The sequence below is a fragment of the Hibiscus syriacus genome, unplaced genomic scaffold (assembly GCF_006381635.1).
Source record: "Hibiscus syriacus cultivar Baekdansim isolate YM2019G1 unplaced genomic scaffold, ASM638163v2 tig00110840_pilon, whole genome shotgun sequence".
Classification (NCBI taxonomy): Eukaryota; Viridiplantae; Streptophyta; class Magnoliopsida; order Malvales; family Malvaceae; genus Hibiscus; species Hibiscus syriacus.
In genome coordinates this window covers 1,354,680-1,374,944 of record NW_024062887.1, presented here as the reverse complement: position 1 = coordinate 1,374,944, position 20,265 = coordinate 1,354,680, and the positions used below count along the sequence as shown (strand labels likewise).

Here is a 20,265-nt window from a genome sequence, read left to right as displayed (position 1 = left end):
TGGACAAAAGTTACCTTTTGTTTTTTTTTCATCTATTTAAAAAAATTAAAACATAATTAAATAGAATACTTGTCTCCATTTCAAAGGTATTTGTGAATTTCTTTTAAAGAAAGTGCATCAAATAATAATTTGATTTATTTATCATTTAATTAAACCTAACTAAATATAATTTAAATCAAATAATATTATCCATAAGATATTTGAATTCACCTAATTTATTTTTTCTAAATACATAAATTTAATTTTTTTTAAATTAACAAGTAAATTAAATAATAATTCTTAACATTCAATCCCATTATAAAAAAAATAAAATAAAAATATACTCCCATACTAATCCGTTTTGAAATGTAAAATATGTTAGCATACGTCCTCAGCTATACTTAGAGTGCGTTTGATAAATCTTTTTAAAATTACTTTAAGCTAAAATGATTGTTTTGATCATAAAATCAATATCAAACGAATAAAAATAAAATTATGGTAAAAACGGTGGTTTTAAATCAACCACAAAAGTTAGGATTTTTAATTTTTTAATTTTAACTTTACGTTTAGAAACAAACTATAATTTTACTCTTACTAATGCATGAGTTTCACTCAATTATGTATTTACATTTTATTTTAATAATTTATTACTAACCTCCTTAAAATTACTTTTAATATTTTATTTTAAGCATTTAAAAATAAATACAATTTATAACTTATATATTAGAATATTAATAGTTAATTATATAAAATATATTTTTATTATAATTATATTTTTTATTTGTATTTTTATATTCATGTTATAGTTTAAATTGATATAATTTAAATATAATATTAGTTTTTTAATTTATTATATTTTTAATTAATATTATTATCTTTCAAAAAAATGATTCATATGTAAATGCAAATATAAATTTGTATTATTTTTAATTTATAATATAATGTCTAACATATATACTTTATCTTTTCAAACTTACTTTTTAACATCAATCTCAAACAATTAAATTTTAAGTTTCACTTTTATACAACCCTTTTAAAAATTTGTTTATACAATATTTTCAAAAGTCAATTTTTAAAAATTGTACCAAACTTACCTTAAAAAACATATTAAAATACAAAATTTAATAATGTATGATAATATAAATATTAATTTATAAAATTTATTCTATAAACGTACAAAAATTTATTCTTTAAGCGTACAAAAATTACTACATATTTAGTTTGAATATATAATATTTTTCGTAATTAGATTAATATCATAAATAATGTTAGATTAAAGTACATGACATCCTAATTTTGAGCATAATCGTAGGACTTAAATCTCATTATCTCACGACTCACGGGAAGATGGACATTGGATACCTTTTCAAGTGGCCACGTGGAAAATGCACTTATTTTGTTCTTCAGAATATATTATATATACTATACAATATGATAAGAGCAAACAAACCCATTGGCATAGAAGGAGCGTGAGTTCTACGCCCATGGCAATTTAATTATAAAAATAAAAATCCTTTAAATATGTATTTCATAAAATTATTTGCTTTTTTAACATTCATATATTATGGATTGGGATAATTATTTTTTTTAAAAAAATATTTTAGATATCAAATTTGTATTAGACAAGTGTTTTTAGGCAACGTTCAACACACCAACGGCCCATGTACGGGAATGTTAGTGAACAGTATCGGAGTCTTAGCTAGGCGAGGATGATTATTAAAATTTAATTTTTCTTCAATCAATTATTTATTTTATTAATAGTTTTAACTTGAAATTTATTGTGATCAACTTGAAAATTAAATTTTTTTCGATTAATAAATTATTTTATGGACGGTATCTATTTTAAAATTTTATTTATATTTATTTCATTTAAAAAAATTTATATTATTCACGAATATGTGACCACTCTAAAAAAATTATTTCTGATCCGCCTTAGTGCATTAGTACACATCCACGGTCCACCTGCGAGATAAAGATGGATATACACCGGTGTTGTAATAATCTAGTTTATACAATTCTTGCTTTTAGACGATATGCGAGCAGGGATGGATTGGTGGACAGAGTATTTTAATTTTTTTATATTTTAGATTATTTTTTATAATTTCGATTATAATATTTTTTTTAAAAAAATTAAATTATTTTTTAATTTTTTTTTTTATAAATTTACTCTTTTTAACATAAATATACATGTCTCTGCCAGTGTGCGAGAACATACACAAAGCAATTAAATCCAACAAAACCCTTAACAAAGGAAAATTGCAAAAATAAAATCATATTTCATATAGTTGATATGGAAAATGTTAACATAGTACACGAACAAAAGCAAATGCACTACAGAAAGTGTCACTTAAAGAAGGGCATTTCAGATGTAGACAATTCAATCCCCAAAATCAGACACAGTTATATTTATTCCCCTTCCTAGCAACCACTGCCCTAATTTCATCATCAAACCCTCTGCAACATACATACATATATAAATTGAGTCACTCCTAGACCTAGTCCTGGTCACAGTCATCAGTTACAGACCTTAGCCTCAGTCAACAATGGTCTGGTAATCTTCTTATGGCCCTTTAAAACACTAGAAAATACCAATAAAAGATCGGGATGTTTCTAATTCACCTGGGCATCCTAGAAAGGGAAAAAAAAAGCATACGTTCATGTACCACCAAAACCAATCGACTACCTAGAAATCTTTATTACTTAATACCTAACTACAACAGACAAATTTTAGAAAAGTGTCTAACATTAAGAAAAACTATTTCTCCCGGGCCTCCTGCAACGGTGGATATTATGGAGATATCATATTTAATGTCAGGGCAACGTTGAAATGGGAATTTATTATTATCGCAATATAAGTTGGTACATGAGTTCGGTTGGCCTTAAGCGCACCTACACCATCAAATATTTTAACAACCATACAAATTCAAAGGAAATAACATATAAACCCAACAAGGCAAGTGACACCAGATATAACAAGATGACGACGACTGCGGCGGCGGTGCAGGGCCATGTTTAAGCAGGGATACTATGGAGCACCACCGTCTCAACCGTGAGCCCTGGTCCGAACCCAAACAGAACTCCCCACTCGAGCCCTTCACCTGTTGTCTGAACCCCATCATTTTTTGATTTCTTCCTCATCTCATCCAAAATGAACAGCACACAGGCGCTCGACATGTTGCCAAACTCCGAAGAACGTGCCTTGTGGCTCGAAGCTTTTCAGGCTTAAGGGCTAACTTGGCTTCAACCTGGTCCAATATGGCCGGACCACCCGGGTGGGCTATCCAGAAAAGGGAGTTCCAATCGGTGACTCCCAATGGCTGAAACGCCTCAACTAGGCTCTTCTCAATGTTCTTAGAAATAAGCCCAGGAGCATCCTTGAGGAGATGAAACGTAAGCCCCACTTCACGAAGGTGACCATCGATGGCACCGTCGCTGTCCGGCAAGATCGTTTGAGCCGCTGAAACAAGTTCAAACAATGGCTTCTCGGTTCCAACCACCGGGCCTGAACCAATGATGACAGCAGCAGCGCCATCCCCAAACAATGCTTGACCGACCATACTATCTAGATGACTGTCACTAGGTCCACGTATGGAAGGTAACGGCGGTGATTTCGGAACAAACAACGAGGACTCGAGCATCTTTGTTGTTCTCGGCCAAGTCCTTGGCCAACCGCAGAACCGTGCCACCTGCGAAGCTGCCTTGTTGGTACATCATGAGACGCTTAACGGAAGGGCGGAGGCCCAAGAGCTTGGTGAGCTGGTAGTCGACGCCAGGCATGTCGACGCCACTGGTGGTGCAAAATACGAGGTGGGTGATCTTGGACTTGGGTTGTCCCCACTCTTTAATGGCTCTAACGGCGGCTTCTTTGCGCAGCTTTGGCACCTCAACCACCACCATGACTTGCCTAGCATCGAGTGAAGGTGCCATGTATTCGCATATATTAGGATTCTCTTTCAGTATCTCTTCCGTTAAGTACATGTATCGCTTCTTGATCATCGATTTCTCGCCTGCAAAGAATAATAACAAGAAGATCATTTTAGCATCCAAGTTTCTGCGCTTTACAAGATATACAAGAGAAAAAGCTTACACATGCGTTTGAATTTCTCTTTCAGCTCCACCTTGTGCTCACTCTTTGTGATACGAAAATAATAATCAGGATACGTGCTTTGATCAACGCAATTCGACGGAGTCGATGTGCCGATCGCCAACACGGTTGCCGGTCCTTCGGCACGTTGTGCCTTACGGATTTCTTCAACTGTCACCATTCTTTTCTGTTTCAAAAAAAAATTAATGAAAGGTTAAGAGCAGGCGGAAACGAAGGTGGCGGCGGTGGCGATGGAATGGATTTGATAAGCTGGCTATGTGTGGTTGATGGAAGAGTGTTGCTGTTGAAGCTTGCAAAGAGCTTTGGTGCATATAAATAAGAGATTTGAAGAGGCGGGAAGCTGAGAGCTAAGCCTTTAAAACCTGCAACTACATAAGATTGCATGCCAAATGACATGTGAATTAGGTGCATCTGTCTTTCTCTCTAACCTAATGAAAACTATGGATAAAGCAACTTTTAATACCTCAAGTTAGATCATCTTTTCAATTTAACTTTTTGATCAAAATAAAAATGAAATAAGAAGAAAGAAAGATGTTAATATTATAAGCTAATGAAAAAGTAATATAAATAAAAAAAAGGACTTACCTTGTGAGGCTACGATCTCTTGAAAAACACTCGAAATTTAATTGTATTTCAACTCAGCAGAACTAATATTTATACATCAAACTTTGGCTTACATGGAAAAACGTCAAGGCATGTTTCTTTCTAGAATTTCTGGTAAATAAAGAGAACTTACAATGGTTTAAAGCATATCATTCATTTATTATTATGTTTAATATTTCCATGTGAGAATTTGTCTAGTTATTTTTTAATCCAAAACTTACCATTAATTAACTTTCTTTAAGTTTTTTTTTTCTGTTATGGGTATAACTCATAACATTTTTTCTGTTCATTAATTACATTTTAGACATTTTTCTATCGGCCAAAAACACTTATTTCCGGGCTTAGTATAAAATACATTTATTTATAATTAAAAATATTCATTTATTCTCTTATATTTTATCAATTATTTATTACTCTATTTACTTTCATTATATTAAATCATACAAACCTGCATCCAACATTATCAGTGTACAATTCCATTTCCATAATATCATATAATCTCAAAATTTGGATACTCAAAAATTCGGATCATTTAAAATTGTGATCCATGTTTGATCCGAAAAATCAGATATCCGAATTTTTGAATTGGATATTTCGATATCCGAATCTGAATATAAACTTAAATTTAATAACAAAATTAAAATATTTTATAATTTTATACAATATATTTATTAAAATATTTAAATAATGTATTTTTTTTAAAACATCAGATTCAAATATAAACTTTAATTTGATAAAAAAATCAAATTTATAATTAAATATGTTTTATATTCCTACTATACATATTTATCAAAATATATTTAAATAATTCTAATATAAGTTCTTATGTCATTTTAAAGTTCGAAAAATAAGCAATTTAAAAATTAAAAAAGAAAAACTGAAAATCTTTATAATCGATACATAAAATTACAAAATTATAAAATTCATTTTAATTTGTAAAAATATGATGATTGAATATAAAAATATAAAAAATTAATGGAGTCATTTCAAAACTGTACCGAAATATAAAACATATAAGATATAAAAATATAAAACTTATTAAATAAAATCTTAAATATACAGAAGATTTATCAAATATAAAACGTGGTCCCCAGAATTCCATTTTACACGTCAATTTTACTCATTAGATAAAAATATAAAATGCATGGGACTCTCTGTCAAAATATAAAATACATCATATATAAAAATATACAAAAGATTTACTCATGGGTCGAACAAGGCTAAAGCCGGGGCGCTGGCTATTGGGGTGGGCTGGCTTGAATAGTTGGGTTTGGATAAAATATTTTAAAGGCTAATTTTTATCGGATTTCGAATATTTTAAAATTAAATTTTTGTTCATCCGTATCTAATCTGATTATTTATTTTTTTATTTGGATATCCGATTATTAATTTAAATTTATTTTAATAAAAAAATATCCTCCAATCATGTATTGACATGTGTCATTAACGACACATGTCAAATCTTGATTGAATGATTGATTTATTAAATTAAATTTAAGTTTAGACCAAATTGAGATAATATATAAATATTAAGGACTAAATGTAAAAATAAACCAATTATTTTAACTGCCGCTCCAGCATTTTCGTCAAATATTAACGGCTAGTGGTTTGATTGAACAAATTAAATAATTAAGTGGTGTGATTGACAAAATTGAAAGATCGGTGACAAAAGTAAAAGGGATAAATAGTTAAATGGTCAACTGAGTAGTTTATCCTTTTAAAAGCAACATATAAATTTTAATATTATTAATAATTTAATTAAAAAAAATAAAAATATAATTTTTTTCGAGTTACTCGCGAACTTTTTGAATCAAATATCAAGTAAATCACTTCGGCTTGTTAAGAAGTCAACTCGAGTTTGAGTTTAATTTGAGTCCATTCAATTAAAGAAAATAATAGTTATTTTAATATATATATATATATATATATATAAACTAACCTTATACTTGATAATCAAATAATAAATTTTAATTATTTTTAGTTTAAATAAATTAAAACTATAAATTAATAATTAAAAGTGGGAAAAAAGAAATAAGAGGCTTTGTACTTTAAAGAAAATTAGTGTGACTCGTGCATTATTTTTTCTCTTAATGCATCTGTTGAAAACATTTTGATATTTCGATATAACAAATTAAGTTAAATGAATTTTAAGATTTTCCAAATGATTTTCTAAGTATATTCGATATAATTATTCGAATATCAAAATATTACTCCAAATCTTTCAAAAGTCATTTTTAATCCTTACTCAAGTGTAAAATTAAGTTTTAGTCTTAAAATAATTTCAAAACAATTTTACAAAATATTTCGAACCATTTCAAAGCAAAAAATTTCAGATTGCTCAGAGGGAACCGATTCCCCCCCAAGGGGGTACCGATTCCCCCTGAATGGTTTGGCTCCGAGAAAAACAGAATGCTCGGAGGGAACCGTTTCCCCCCAGGGGTATCGATTCCCCCCACTGTTCAACGGTCGAAATATTTGAATTTTACACTTAGGGAATCGATTCCCAATGAGGGGGTACCTATTCCCCCACGCTCTAAGCAGAAATATTAATTGTTTTCACACTTAAACGGCTCTAATAACTTCATTAATGATCCCCAACGTTCAGAAGTGATTCAAGGTGTATTTAAGCAAGCTTATAAGCCATTGATCAATAACAAGAAACATCAAGCAACTAGAATCAAGAGAGAATCAAAGATAAAGCATCAAACCTCAAGTTTGAGCATTTCAAGCCTATTTTTCATTCAATATTCATTTTGCTTTCAAGAACACTTATTGTGCTCAATTGTATTTATTCTTGAGTGTTCTTTCTTTGTTCTAGAATTGTGCAAACATATTTGCCTTGTGAGGTTTTTCTTGTAAGTTTGCAAATTTGTAATCTTCTCTTTGAGAAAAGAGTGTTCTCAAGAATTGGGGTATATTCTTGAGGGAATTGTAAGGTTATCTCTTTGGCCTCAAAAGAAAGAACAAATTAGTGAATTTGTTGGAAAATCCTTAGTGTGGATAGCTAAGGTAGTGGACGTAGACTTTGGTTGATAAAGTCGAACCACTGTAAATCGCTGTGCAATTACTCTCAATTTTCTGCAAAAGCTTCCACCAAAATTTTTATTGCCAATTCACCCCCCTCTTGGTCGATTCCATCGATCGATTAACTCAACAATTGGCATCAGATATTGAATCATTTGAAGGTTTAACCGCCTCTTGAGTGATCCGGGAAGAGTTAAATCGATAAAGATGGCGTCCACTTCCGGTTCATTCTCCATGGAAGAATCCAGACTAATTGGCGTGCCTCCACACTTCAATGGAACAAATTATCGTCGTTGGAAGAAGCTTATGATGATATTTATCCAAGCATTTGATATGGAAGCTTGGATGATGATCGAGAAAGGATATTCTTCTCCTACAAAGAAGGCAAAGAAGTGGAGTGATCAAGAACGGAAGAAAGCTCAACAAAACACAAAGGTTCTGCACATGTTGTGTTGTACAATTGATCCTAATGTATATAAAGGAGTTTCTTCTTATTCAAATGCCAAGGAGATGTGGGATGGGCTTGAGAAGATCTATAGAGACAAGGAAGAAGAAGAACCGATAAAGATGATGTCTCTATTAGCTCTCACAAAGCCAAAGGTATCTTCTAACTCAAATAGATTAAATTCAAAAAATTTTAATGAGTTACAAGATGCTTATGATGAATTATTTTCGGAGTTTGAGACCATGAACTCCAAATATAAAAATCTTATTTCTAAATTTATTGCTAAAAATGATCTTTTGAAAGCTAAAACAGACTTGGAAAATCAAAATGAAATGTTGAGAAAGGACTTAGATCTTTCAAAAATAAAATCTGAAAACTTTGAAAAAGAAATTTTCAAATTAAACAAACTTCTTCTGGAAACGAAAATGGATTTTGAAAATCAAAATGAAATCTTGAAGAAGGATTTAGAGCTTTCAAAAATGAAATTTGAAAGTATTGAAAATGCAAACTTCGATTTGAAAGTTAAGCTTGAATGCTTAACAAAAGAAAAAGAGATCATTTTAAATAATTCATGTAGTTCAATAATGACAATATGTTCACATTGTCATTATCATGGTTATAAGGAACATACTTATCCTTTAAAGAAAGGAAAACGATTTAAAATTAGACAAGTATGTGTTCCAAAAGGAACAAGAGGTATTGAAACTAATGTTAAAGGATCCAAAGCAATTTGGATACCAAAATCTACTTAAATGTCTCTTGTAGGTGTGTGTGGGAGCAATGGTGATGAAGATGATGATATTCAAGATGCTCTAGCCACACATGAAAAATGAATGGGTAACCTCTAAACTTAATGTTTTTATTTTATTTGGTTGCTCATTTAGTTTATGCATGCATGAGGTTTTAACTGTTGAATAATTCTAAATGATTATGTTTTATCTCATATATGTTGAAAAATATTGTATGATGAACATAGTAATTTTTGGTAATGTTTTATAAACTCTAGTTCATCATATTAATTTTTTTAGGTCAAAATTGGTTTTTAAAATGTAATTGAAATATATTTAACAATTGATATCGATTTTTCAAGAACTTTGGTTCTACAAAATTTTGACCTTAAATTTTTCTTAATGTTTATGCATAGATTTTTTTTAAATGCATAACATTTTCAAAAACTTTATGCATGTGCTTTTAATATCGATAATCAACATTGCATAATATTTTGTATGTGAATGGATTAAAGCATAATCTGATTAGATAAATTTGACAAAAGATACAATGTCTTATTTTTAAATTAAGTGTTTGCAAAATTAATTGACATTGCATCTATTTTGATTATACTTATTGGTCATAGAATAGGAAACATTTACATGGTGCATTTAGATTCTATTGATATGACTAATTTGTGTCTAGTTGCTAAGGATGAGCATGATAGTTGGTTATGGCATAGGAGACTAGGACATGCTAGCATGAGTGTTTTGCAACGGTTAGTTCAAGGAGAATTGGTTCGAGGGCTGCCTAAACTAAAATTTGATAATGATAAAATCTGTGATGTTTGTGCTAAAGGAAAACAAAATCGAGTTTCTTTTAAATCCATTAATGATGTGTCAACTAGTAGAGTATTACAATTGATCCATATAGATCTTTTTGGGCCAACTAGGACTACTAGCTTGGGTGAAAAACAATATGCATTTGTCTTGGTAGATGACTATTCTAGATATACTTGGGTTATATTCTTAAGTACTAAAGATGAAGCATTAGAAAATTTCATCACATTTTCAAAAGTAATCTAAAACGAAAAAGGTTACTCTATCACTAGTGTTAGAAGTGATCATGGCACTGAATTTGAAAATCTTGGATTTAATGAGTTTTGTAATTCTAATGGTATTAGCCATAATTTTTCAGCACCTAGAACCCCTCAACAAAATGGAGTTGTTGAGAGGAAAAATCGAACTTTAGAAGAAATGGCTAGAACCATGCTTTGTGGAAATAATTTGCCAAAATATTTTTGGGCGGAAGCCACAAATACCGCTTGTTATGTTGTAAATCGAGTAATGATTAGGCCAATTTTAAAGAAAACTCCATATGAAATTTTCAAAAATAAAAAGCCTAACATTAGCTATTTTCATCCTTTTGGATGTAAATATTTTGTTTTGAACAACGGTAAAGAAAACCTTGGCAAATTTGATGCTAAAAGTGATGAAGGAATTTTTCTGGGTTATTCCTTAAATTCTAAAGCTTATCGAGTATTTAATAAAAAAAACTTTAGTTGTAGAAGAGTCTATACATGTTGTTTTCGATGATAATCCCCTTCCGAGGAAGGATTCTTGTGTGAATGATGATGTAGGTATTATAAATACAAATGAAGTTAGACATGACTTTGGAGAACCATCATCAAAGGAAGAAACAAAAGATGAGGTAACTCATGATCATCTTGAGAATCCAACCATTGAAGAAAGGGAAGTATCTTATCCAAGATAGTACAACTATGTCAAGGATGGTGAAATCATAGGTGATCCATCCAAAGGGGTAACAATTCGATCTTCTCTTAGAAATATTTGTAATTATGTTGCATTTATCTCATGCATAGAGCCTAAGAATATTAAAGAAGCATTAAATGATGAACATTGGATTATGGCTATGCAAGAAGAGTTAAATCAATTTGAGAGAAGTAAAGTTTGGACATTAGTTGAAAGGCCTAGTCATAAATCTACTGTAGGTACTAGATGGGTATTTAGGAATAAGCTTGATTAGAGTGATAATATAATGAGAAACAAGGTTAGACTTGTTGCTCAAGGGTATACTCAAGAAGAGGGCATAGACTATGATGAAACATACGCTCCTGTAGCTAGGATGGAAGCAATTAGAATGTTATTAGTATTTGCACGTTTTCATGAATTTAAATTATATCAAATGGATGTTAAAAGTGCATTTTTAAATGGTTTTATAAAAGAATAAGTGTATGTGGAACAACATCCAGGTTTTGAAGATTCAAAATTTCCAAATCATGTTCTTAAATTGACAAAAGCACTTTATGGTTTAAAACAAGCTCCAAGAGCTTGGTATGAAATATTGTCAAACTTTTTAATAGAAAAAGGTTTTTCAAAAGAGAAGGTTGACACTACATTGTTTTTAAAGCATAAAGGTAAAGATTTATTAGTAGTTCAAATTTATGTTGATGATATAATATTTGGTTCTACTAATGATGTTCTTTGCCAAGAATTTTCTAAGCTAATGCAAAGTGAATTCGAGATGACCATGATGGGTGAGCTCTCATTTTTCTTGGGACTCCAAATCAAGCAAATAAAAGATGACATCTTCATCAATCAAGCTAAGTACGTCAAAGATATGCTCAAGAAGTTTGGACTGGAAAATGGAAAACCTCATGACACTCCAATGAGCTCTTCAACAAAGCTTGACTTAGATGAAGGAGGTAAATGTGTAGATGTCAAATTATATAGGTCAATGATTGGATCTTTACTTTATCTAACTGCAAGTAGACCGGACATTATGTTTAGTGTCTGCTTATGTGCTAGATTTCAATTATGCCATAAGGAATCACATTTACTAGCTGTTAAGAGAATCTTTAGATACCTTAAAGACACTCCTAGTTTAGGACTTTGGTATCCTAGAGACTCTAGCTTTAGTTTGCATGCTTTTTCTGATGCGGATTATGGAGGATGCAAATTAGATAGGAAAAGCACCTCCGATACTTGCCAATTCCTTGAAAATATGTTGATTCCTTGGTTTTCAAAGAAACAAAATTGTGTTGCATTATTTACCACTGAAGTGGAATACATTTCAGCCGGTAGTTGTTGTGCACAAGTTTTATGGATAAAACAACAACTTTTTGATTACGAAATTGAAGTATGTACTATTCCTATTAAGTGTGACAATACTAGTGCTATTTGTCTCACTAAAAATCCCATCCAACACTCTAGAACTAAGTACATTGAAATTAGACATCACTTCATTAGAGACCATGTCGCTAAGGAAGATGTAGTTCTAGAATTTGTTGATACTTTTTACCAATTAGCAGATATTTTTACAAAACCCTTAGATAAGGAAAGATTTTGGACACTTAGGAGAGAATTAGGTTTAACTGACCTATCTTCACTTAGTGTTTAAAAATAATTTTTAGCACTTTTAAGAATAAATGAAAAATGCTTAAAATAATATTTTTGATTGCATTCTTGTTATTAGTTAGGGGGAGTTTATGATTATTAGTGAAAATTAATTGTTTGTTCAAATTATGTTTAATGACAAATTTGATTGTTTGAACATAGTTAATTTTCGAAATATGAGTTGCCAATACCACTAGGATTAATTATTTTAGCACTATTGGATGTTTAAAATACAAATTTTTTAAATATTTGGCAGAGGGAATCGATACCCCCATAAGGGAACCGATTCCCCCTTTGAATGGGAACTGATTCCTCCTGTAGGGGAATCGATACCCCCATGGGTTTTTCTCAAACCCTCTTTATCTTCTTCCATTATCGCCGTGCTCTTCTCCTCTCTCTCCCTATCTCCTCTTTGCTTCATAACATCTATTTCTAGTCGGAATTTCATCATTTTTCAAATCCTAAACCTGCTAGCATCATTAAAATCAAGCAAACATCACATTCTCATAAAATCCAAATTTTCAAGGTAATATTTCAAAATCCTCTATTTCATTGATTTTTGAACTTAGGACTAGTTTTGATTAGTTCTAAGATGAACATTACATCGGGCATTGGTTATATAATGATTTTACAACCAATTTCGTCAAAAAACACTCAATTTTTCAAAACTATCTTTAAATTTTGAAATAAAAAAATCAAAAATTGTTGTTTTAATTGATGTTTTTGATTCAATTATATTTTCATAAAAATATACGTATTATGATTTTCAAACATTATTTTCCAAATAGTTTTTCAAAACATTGCCCTTTAGGATTAGGTTTAGAGAACCTTGAAATATTAAGGACTCATTTGAGTTTTGGGTTTGATTATATTGCATACATGTGTTTAAATTTGCAGGTTATATATTATATTCTGATTCTTAAACTATGTCAAATCCTAAACGACCTAGGACATTGTCTAGTAGCTCAAGTCAAAATCGACCTCTTATTCCTCCGCCCAATCCAAATAACCTAAATATGACCATTATGAACTCTTGTTTCAACGTACCTGGTTGTGGACAAGATCTATACCATATGTACCATATTTGTTTTGAGTCATACAAAATCTGGGAAGAGCGTATCCCTTCGATCCAAGCTATAGAAGATATGGACTTCCAATATCTTCCTACTCTTAAATCCTAGAAGTTTGATAAACTCTTTAAACTCAAACCTTTGGTTTATCATCAATTAGTCCGCATTTTTCTATTCCAATGTGGTATGTGTCCAAAACGAGCGTCGATCTGAAACTATAGGAATTCGATCCCATCTTTTATGACAATTCATTTTTATTGACTTCGGCACAATCGCTACCCATTTTAGACTAGATAACTCAGGTTTAATGAAAAAGAGACTGTGGATTCACCCTATAAGTCTAAGGATAGTGAGAGTACCCTAAGAACTCATTGTGATAGAGTCCTTCATTATTTTATCTCTTGGTGGTTTATACCATCTGGAGGTAGGTACTCCTCCCTTAGGAACATAGATATATGGTGGATATATTGTATCCAACATAAAAAGAAGATTAATCTTCCACAGATCATCTTTAGTGAGTTTCCATAAACATTGTTCCTTCCAAGAATATAGAAACCTTGGTTTATGGTTGTCTCCTTAGTAATTTGTTTATCAAACTCGGTCTTTGGGTCAATGGGTTTATCGTCCCGAACTCAGAACTTTTAATTATGAAACATTTTGATGTTCATGGATTGTTTTATTTTGGGTGTTTGCATCATTTACATATTAGTTGCATTATGACCAATTTTTGCCATTTCACATTGTTTATGAATATTGGATTATAGAACTAATGGCTAATCTTTCTCTTGATTATGATCTTAGCAGCTTAAGCTATATTTATAATCAATTGGCTAATTACTTTTCAAAACCTTGTTTAAATTCTTTTAAAATGTCCTTTTGATTTAACAAAAAGGGGAAGAAGTGTTAAAGTAAAGGGGAGTAATATTTCAAAAACGTCGTTTTTGATTTCAAAATCTTAAAATTACTAAAATATTTTGTTACATCAAAAATGGGGAGATTGTTGAAAACATTTTGATATTTCGATATAACAAATTAAGTTAAATGAATTTTAAGATTTTCCAAATGATTTTTTAAGTATATTCGATATAATTATTCGAATATCAAAATATTACTCCAAATATTTTAAAAGTCATTTTTAATCCTTACTCAAGTGTAAAATTAAGTTTTAGTCTTAAAATAATTTCAAAACAATTTTACAAAATATTTCGAACCATTTCAAAGCCAAAAATTACAGATTTCTCAGAGGGAACCGATTCCCCCTGAATGGTTTGGCTCCGAGAAAAACAGAATGCTCGGAGGGAACCGATTCCCCCCACTGTTCAACGGTCGAAATATTTGAATTTTACACTTAGGGAACCGATTCCCCATGAGGGGGTACCGATTCCCCCACGCTCCAAGCAGAAATATTAATTGTTTTCACACTTAAATGGCTCCAATAACTTCATTAATGATCCCCAACGTTCAGAAGTGATTCAAGGTGTATTTAAGCAAGCTTAGAAGCCATTGATCAATAACAAGAAACATCAAGCAACTAGAATCAAGAGAGAATCAAAGAGAAAGCATCAAACCTCAAGTTTGAGCATTTCAAGCCTATTTTTCATTCAATATTCATTTTGCTTTCAAGAACACTTATTGTGCTCAATTGTATTTATTCTTGAGTGTTATTTCTTTGTTCTAGAATTGTGCAAACATATTTTCCTTGTGAGGTTTTTCTTGTAAGTTTGCAAATTTGTAATCTTCTCTTTGAGAAAAGAGTGTTCTCAAGAATTGGGGTATATTCTTGAGGGAATTGTAAGGTTATCTATTTGGCCTCGAAAGAAAGAACAAATTAGTGAATTTGTTGGAAAATCCTTAGTGTGGATAGCTAAGGTAGTGGACGTAGACTTTGGTTGATAAAGTCGAACCACTGTAAATCGCTGTGCAATTACTTTCAATTTTCTGCAAAAGCTTCCACCAAAATTTTTATTGCCAATTCACCCCCTCTTGGCCTATTCCATCGATCGATTAACTAAACAACATCTCTCCAACTCAGAAAGTAAATCAATGTGATTCTTTGACTAATGTTTTTCGTTGGGCCTGTAAATGAACTGAACGTTCAGCGAACCGTTCATGAACCATGCGACGAGAAGTTCGTTTATGTTCGTTTATTTATTAAATGAACGAACATGAACAAGATTTTGTGTTCGTTTAATTAAATGAACGAACACGAACAAAGGGCTCGTTCGTTCATATACATTCGTGAACGTTCGATTATATGGACGTTTATGTTCGTTCATTTATGTTCTAACAGAGGGCAAGTTGAATATGTTACAAAAATTATTGAAGTTGTTTGGATTTCAAGAAGATTATTTTTGTTGAACAAATTAACTTTAAGACTTTATTATGTTCATATAGCTTATTTATGATTTATGTATGTTTTTGTCGTATTCGAACAAATTAACTCTAAAGTTGCAAGTTATATTAATGAATTTTAAGTTGTTATTCTTGTTTACTTTTTTTACATTCATTTGTTGTGTTCGAATAAGTTTGTTTTTTGTGTTTGTGTTGTTCGTTTATTGTGTTTGTTTATGTTCATTTATTATGTTCGTTTATGTTCGTTCGTTTGTGTTCGTTTACGTTCGTTTATCATTTAAATGAACGAAAATGAACAAGCTATATTTCTTAATGAACGAAAATGAACAAGTTATATTCCTTAATGAACGTATATGAACAAAAAAAATTTGTTCGTTTATGTTCTCTTTTTTATTAAATGAACGAACATGAACATACCTTCGTTCGTGTGCGTTCGGTTCGTTCACAAACCTATTTTTTCGTCTTTAATCGTTATGGTACTGACATGATAATTCACAATGTTGGCATGACGGTTCATGGTGCTAACGTAGTAGTCCACGATGGTTAATAGCATGAGATATAGATTAAATTGATAACTCAAATATAGCATATAGACCACCATGTTAGCACATCATGTTAGTACTGTGAACTGCCACATCAACACTGTAACGATCGAACAAAAAACATTAATAAAAAAGTCACATTAAATTTATTTTATGAGTTAGAGATCCACATTAAAAAAAATAATATAAAGATAACATTATTCCCCCCAAATACAATAACCTCTAAGATATCCTTGCCTAAAAAGTATAATAATAAAAAGGGTAAATTACAAGCTTACTCATTAAACTTTAATCATTCTCCTATTTTACTCACATTACTTTTAATTTTTTCAATTTATTCAATGAACTATAGAGATTGAATTTTTTTGTCATTCAACCGTTTATTTCTTAATACCGTCGTGATATGACATTTTTATTAATTTCTTAATCAATTAATATTTTATTAATATTATTGATATTTTTATATTAATTTCTCTTCCTTATCAAGCAAAAACAACCCTCTCTCTCAATATGTATCATCACCCTGCAAGCCATGTTGTTGCCAATCATCCATCATTGCAAACACTTGGTTCCCTTCATTTTCCTTCCTGTTTCACCTCTTTTTCTCCGTTCCCATTTAAAAATAGAAGATGGAGTTTCAAGAACCAAAGGCTACCTGCTCCACTTTGACGCCTTCGATGTACTCGAATCGGGTGACGTTGAAAACCATCTTGGAAAGTAGTGATGGCGATATGGGGTTGGTTGCTAAGATGGTGGGGGTTGGCGGGTGGGTTAAATCTTCCAAGGAGGTAAAGAACCACCCAGTTCCATTGACGCCGGATGCTTCGCCGGAGCGTAAAGGACTACCCTGTTTGGATATTATCAAGTCTCGAATCCCCTGTTTCAGGACCATAATCAGGATTTTGTGTGGTCCTGCTAGCTCCTCATCTGTTCGAGAAAAGCTCGAGTCTTTGATTCCTAAACCATCACCTTCTTCCACATTGTCTCTAATTAAAGAGATTATAGACTGATATGCAGATATTTCTAATTGTTATGGAAATTTCTCGATCAGGTCTCGATAGGTTCAACTAAAGCTCCAATGTCAGCAGACCAATTCTATCGACTGGAACATGTATATTAGCCCAGGGTGTTCTGCAAAAACAATCCTCTGATCTGTTTGGTTACTGGGAAAATGGAGAAGAGAAGATTGTGGAGAGATAGAAGCATGGTTTTCAGAACCGGACCGGTTAGCGAACATGCTACAGGTTCACTGGTTCAACCGGTCGAACTGGTCCGATCAGTCAGAAGAACCGGAAAACGTCATAATTATTTAAAAAATTAAATAAAAATATCAAAAATATTTAATAAAAAATAAATTTTTATATCACTATTCATATTCAAATCAAGTCATAACATATATAAGTTAAAAACTATAAAATCAAGTGAAACAAAATGATTCAAATTAACTACAATATAATATTTAAGGTAAAACATATTAAATAATAAATATAATTATATAACTATAATTAAAAAATAAATTTAGAGCTAAAAAAATCATAACAAAATGATATTGTTTGGTTTAATTTTTTTTTTAAAACAATCTCACATGGCTAAGAAACATAAAAGATCATCCCAACTAACTTCTATAAATAATAGAGGTAATTTGACATTCAAAATCATGGAGCCTTTTGATAAGCATTGAGTGAACTATTCTTTCACTTCAATCAAGCTCGAATTTTAGGCTTCAATCGAGCTTTTAAATTTTTTTTGAGTTCAAGCCTTTTCGAGTTCAAGTTTTAATATTATATTTCGAGTTTGAGTTAAACTTCATAATTTTTAGCTTGTGAGTTTGAATCTAGTTGAGCTTACTTTAAAATTTTTCAAGTTCGAGTCGAGCTCAGCAATACTCGAGTTCGACTTGGCTCGTTTAACAAACGACGTCGTTTAATTTATTTTTTTTTATTTAAAAAAAATAAAATTGGCGGTTTTTTTCGATTTTTCCTGGTTTTTTCTAATTTTCAGCCGGTCCGATTTGAACGGTTCAGCGATTCTGACCGGTTCACTAGTAGCGGTTCAACCGATCTAGTTAAACCGGACTAGATAATAATTCCCGGTTGAACCGATTGAACAGGCCGATTCGGTCCGATTTTTAAAACAATTGATAGAAGGGAGAAGAAATTAATAAAATATTAATTAATAAAAAGTTTCAGGTCTTGACGGTGTTAAGAAATAAAGTGTTGAGTGACCAAAAAGATTCAGTACCTAAAGTTCATTGATTAAGAACCAAGCGTTGAATACCCTAACCAGAAAACAATCACATTTTTTACTTTTTTATAATTTATATAATATTATTAAACGTGGATCGATCACTGTATAATCATTATTTTAGGGAATTGTGAAGGCAGCTTTTTCCTGGGGATTCTCTTTCAGGAATGGTAGAGATAGACCCACCACGTTGTTGGGTTCTTTCTTTCATTGGAAATAAAATGAGATGCTATTGTTATTAACACATGAAAACCCTCCATCCAGCAGCTAACGGACCTCACTTGTCTAAAATAGTAATGGTCCTAATCGAATCTAAATAGTAATATCTTTTTCAAAAAATAAATATGTAAAATTTATTATTTTCTTTCTTTTTATAAGTGCATTAAACTAAAGGGTAAATTACATTAATGGTCACTAATATTTACATAAGTTTTTATTTCCCCTATTAAAGTCTGACAAGTGATATTATATTCATTAACGATTTTTAACAAATGATTATTTCATTGTCATCCTTATTAAATTGATGACGTGATAACACTAAAAAAATTAATATTTAATTTTGCTTTTAAAATATTATTAAAACACCAACTAGATCTTTGAACAATGATTTGGTATTTAATTTGTCCCTTAATTTTCAATTTTCTCTAGGCACCATTTCGTCCCAACAACTTTAATGAAATCACGACATTCAGACAATGATGGATCCAAAAATATTTTTCAGGATGAACACGCTGTCGCAACCGTCTTTCGGTTGGGCCCCGGAATTGGGCTTCGACTTAGGAAAATGTGGATTGGAGTCGCCACCGATCATTTATTTAAAAATAAATGGGTTGATCGGATACCCTATTTCTTACCTGATCTGCGTCTTACCAGAGATGTGTCGGATTCGGGAGTCGGTTACAGTCAAGGAAGGGCTAGCACCCTTGAACTGCCCTTTCGGTACTGTGTAATTTCCAGTTGTCTTTAATTAAGAAAATTGAAAGTTAAATTAAAAGGTAAAATATTGATCCAAATTGCTTACCACTGATTGTTTGAAGTTCTCTCAAAAAGGCAAGGAAAGGGTTAGGTAATGAAAGTAATAAAAATAGAAAAATAAGGCGGACAAACGAAATAATATAAAAAACAATGTATACAAAAAGGAAAGAATGAAATATGACTAAATACAAAATAAGATATGCAGAAGAGAAATACAAACGAAAATACAAATAAAGAAAAGAAGAAAATATAATAAAACATAAATGGATAAAAAATTACACAGAGTAAAATAAAATACAAACAATGAAAATGAAAAAGAAAAAATATGCGTAATATAAATAAAAAATAACAGTTATAATAGTAAAAATAGTAATGAAATAATAATGATGAAAATAATAAATAAAATATATACACATATATGTAAAATATGAAAATACATGAAAGATATATAAAAATAAAAGGTAAAAAAAAAAGGTAATACATACACGAATATAATAATAAAAATATAATATAATAGCATAAATAAATAAATAATAATAATAGTAAAAAGTAAAAGGGAGAAATAAATAAAATAAAAGTGGAATAAATAATTAATGAATGAAACGAGAAATATATATATATTAAAGTATTAAAAGGAAAAATATCAATAATAGGTAAAATGAATATATATATATATATGTATATACATAAATACAAAAAAATGTTAATAGAAATATAATTATAAGACAAAATGAGTAAGGTTGGTAAATAAATAAAAAAAAATACACATATAACGTATAAAATTATAAGATGTAGTAGCTAG

At 30.6% G+C, this 20,265-nt stretch overlaps 1 pseudogene; it reads right to left on the bottom strand.

Annotated features, from left to right (window-relative positions):
- Positions 1-2,796: 2,796 nt before the first annotated feature.
- Positions 2,797-18,919, bottom strand: LOC120143301 (annotated as a pseudogene).
- Between the last annotated feature and the right edge of the window lie 1,346 nt (positions 18,920-20,265).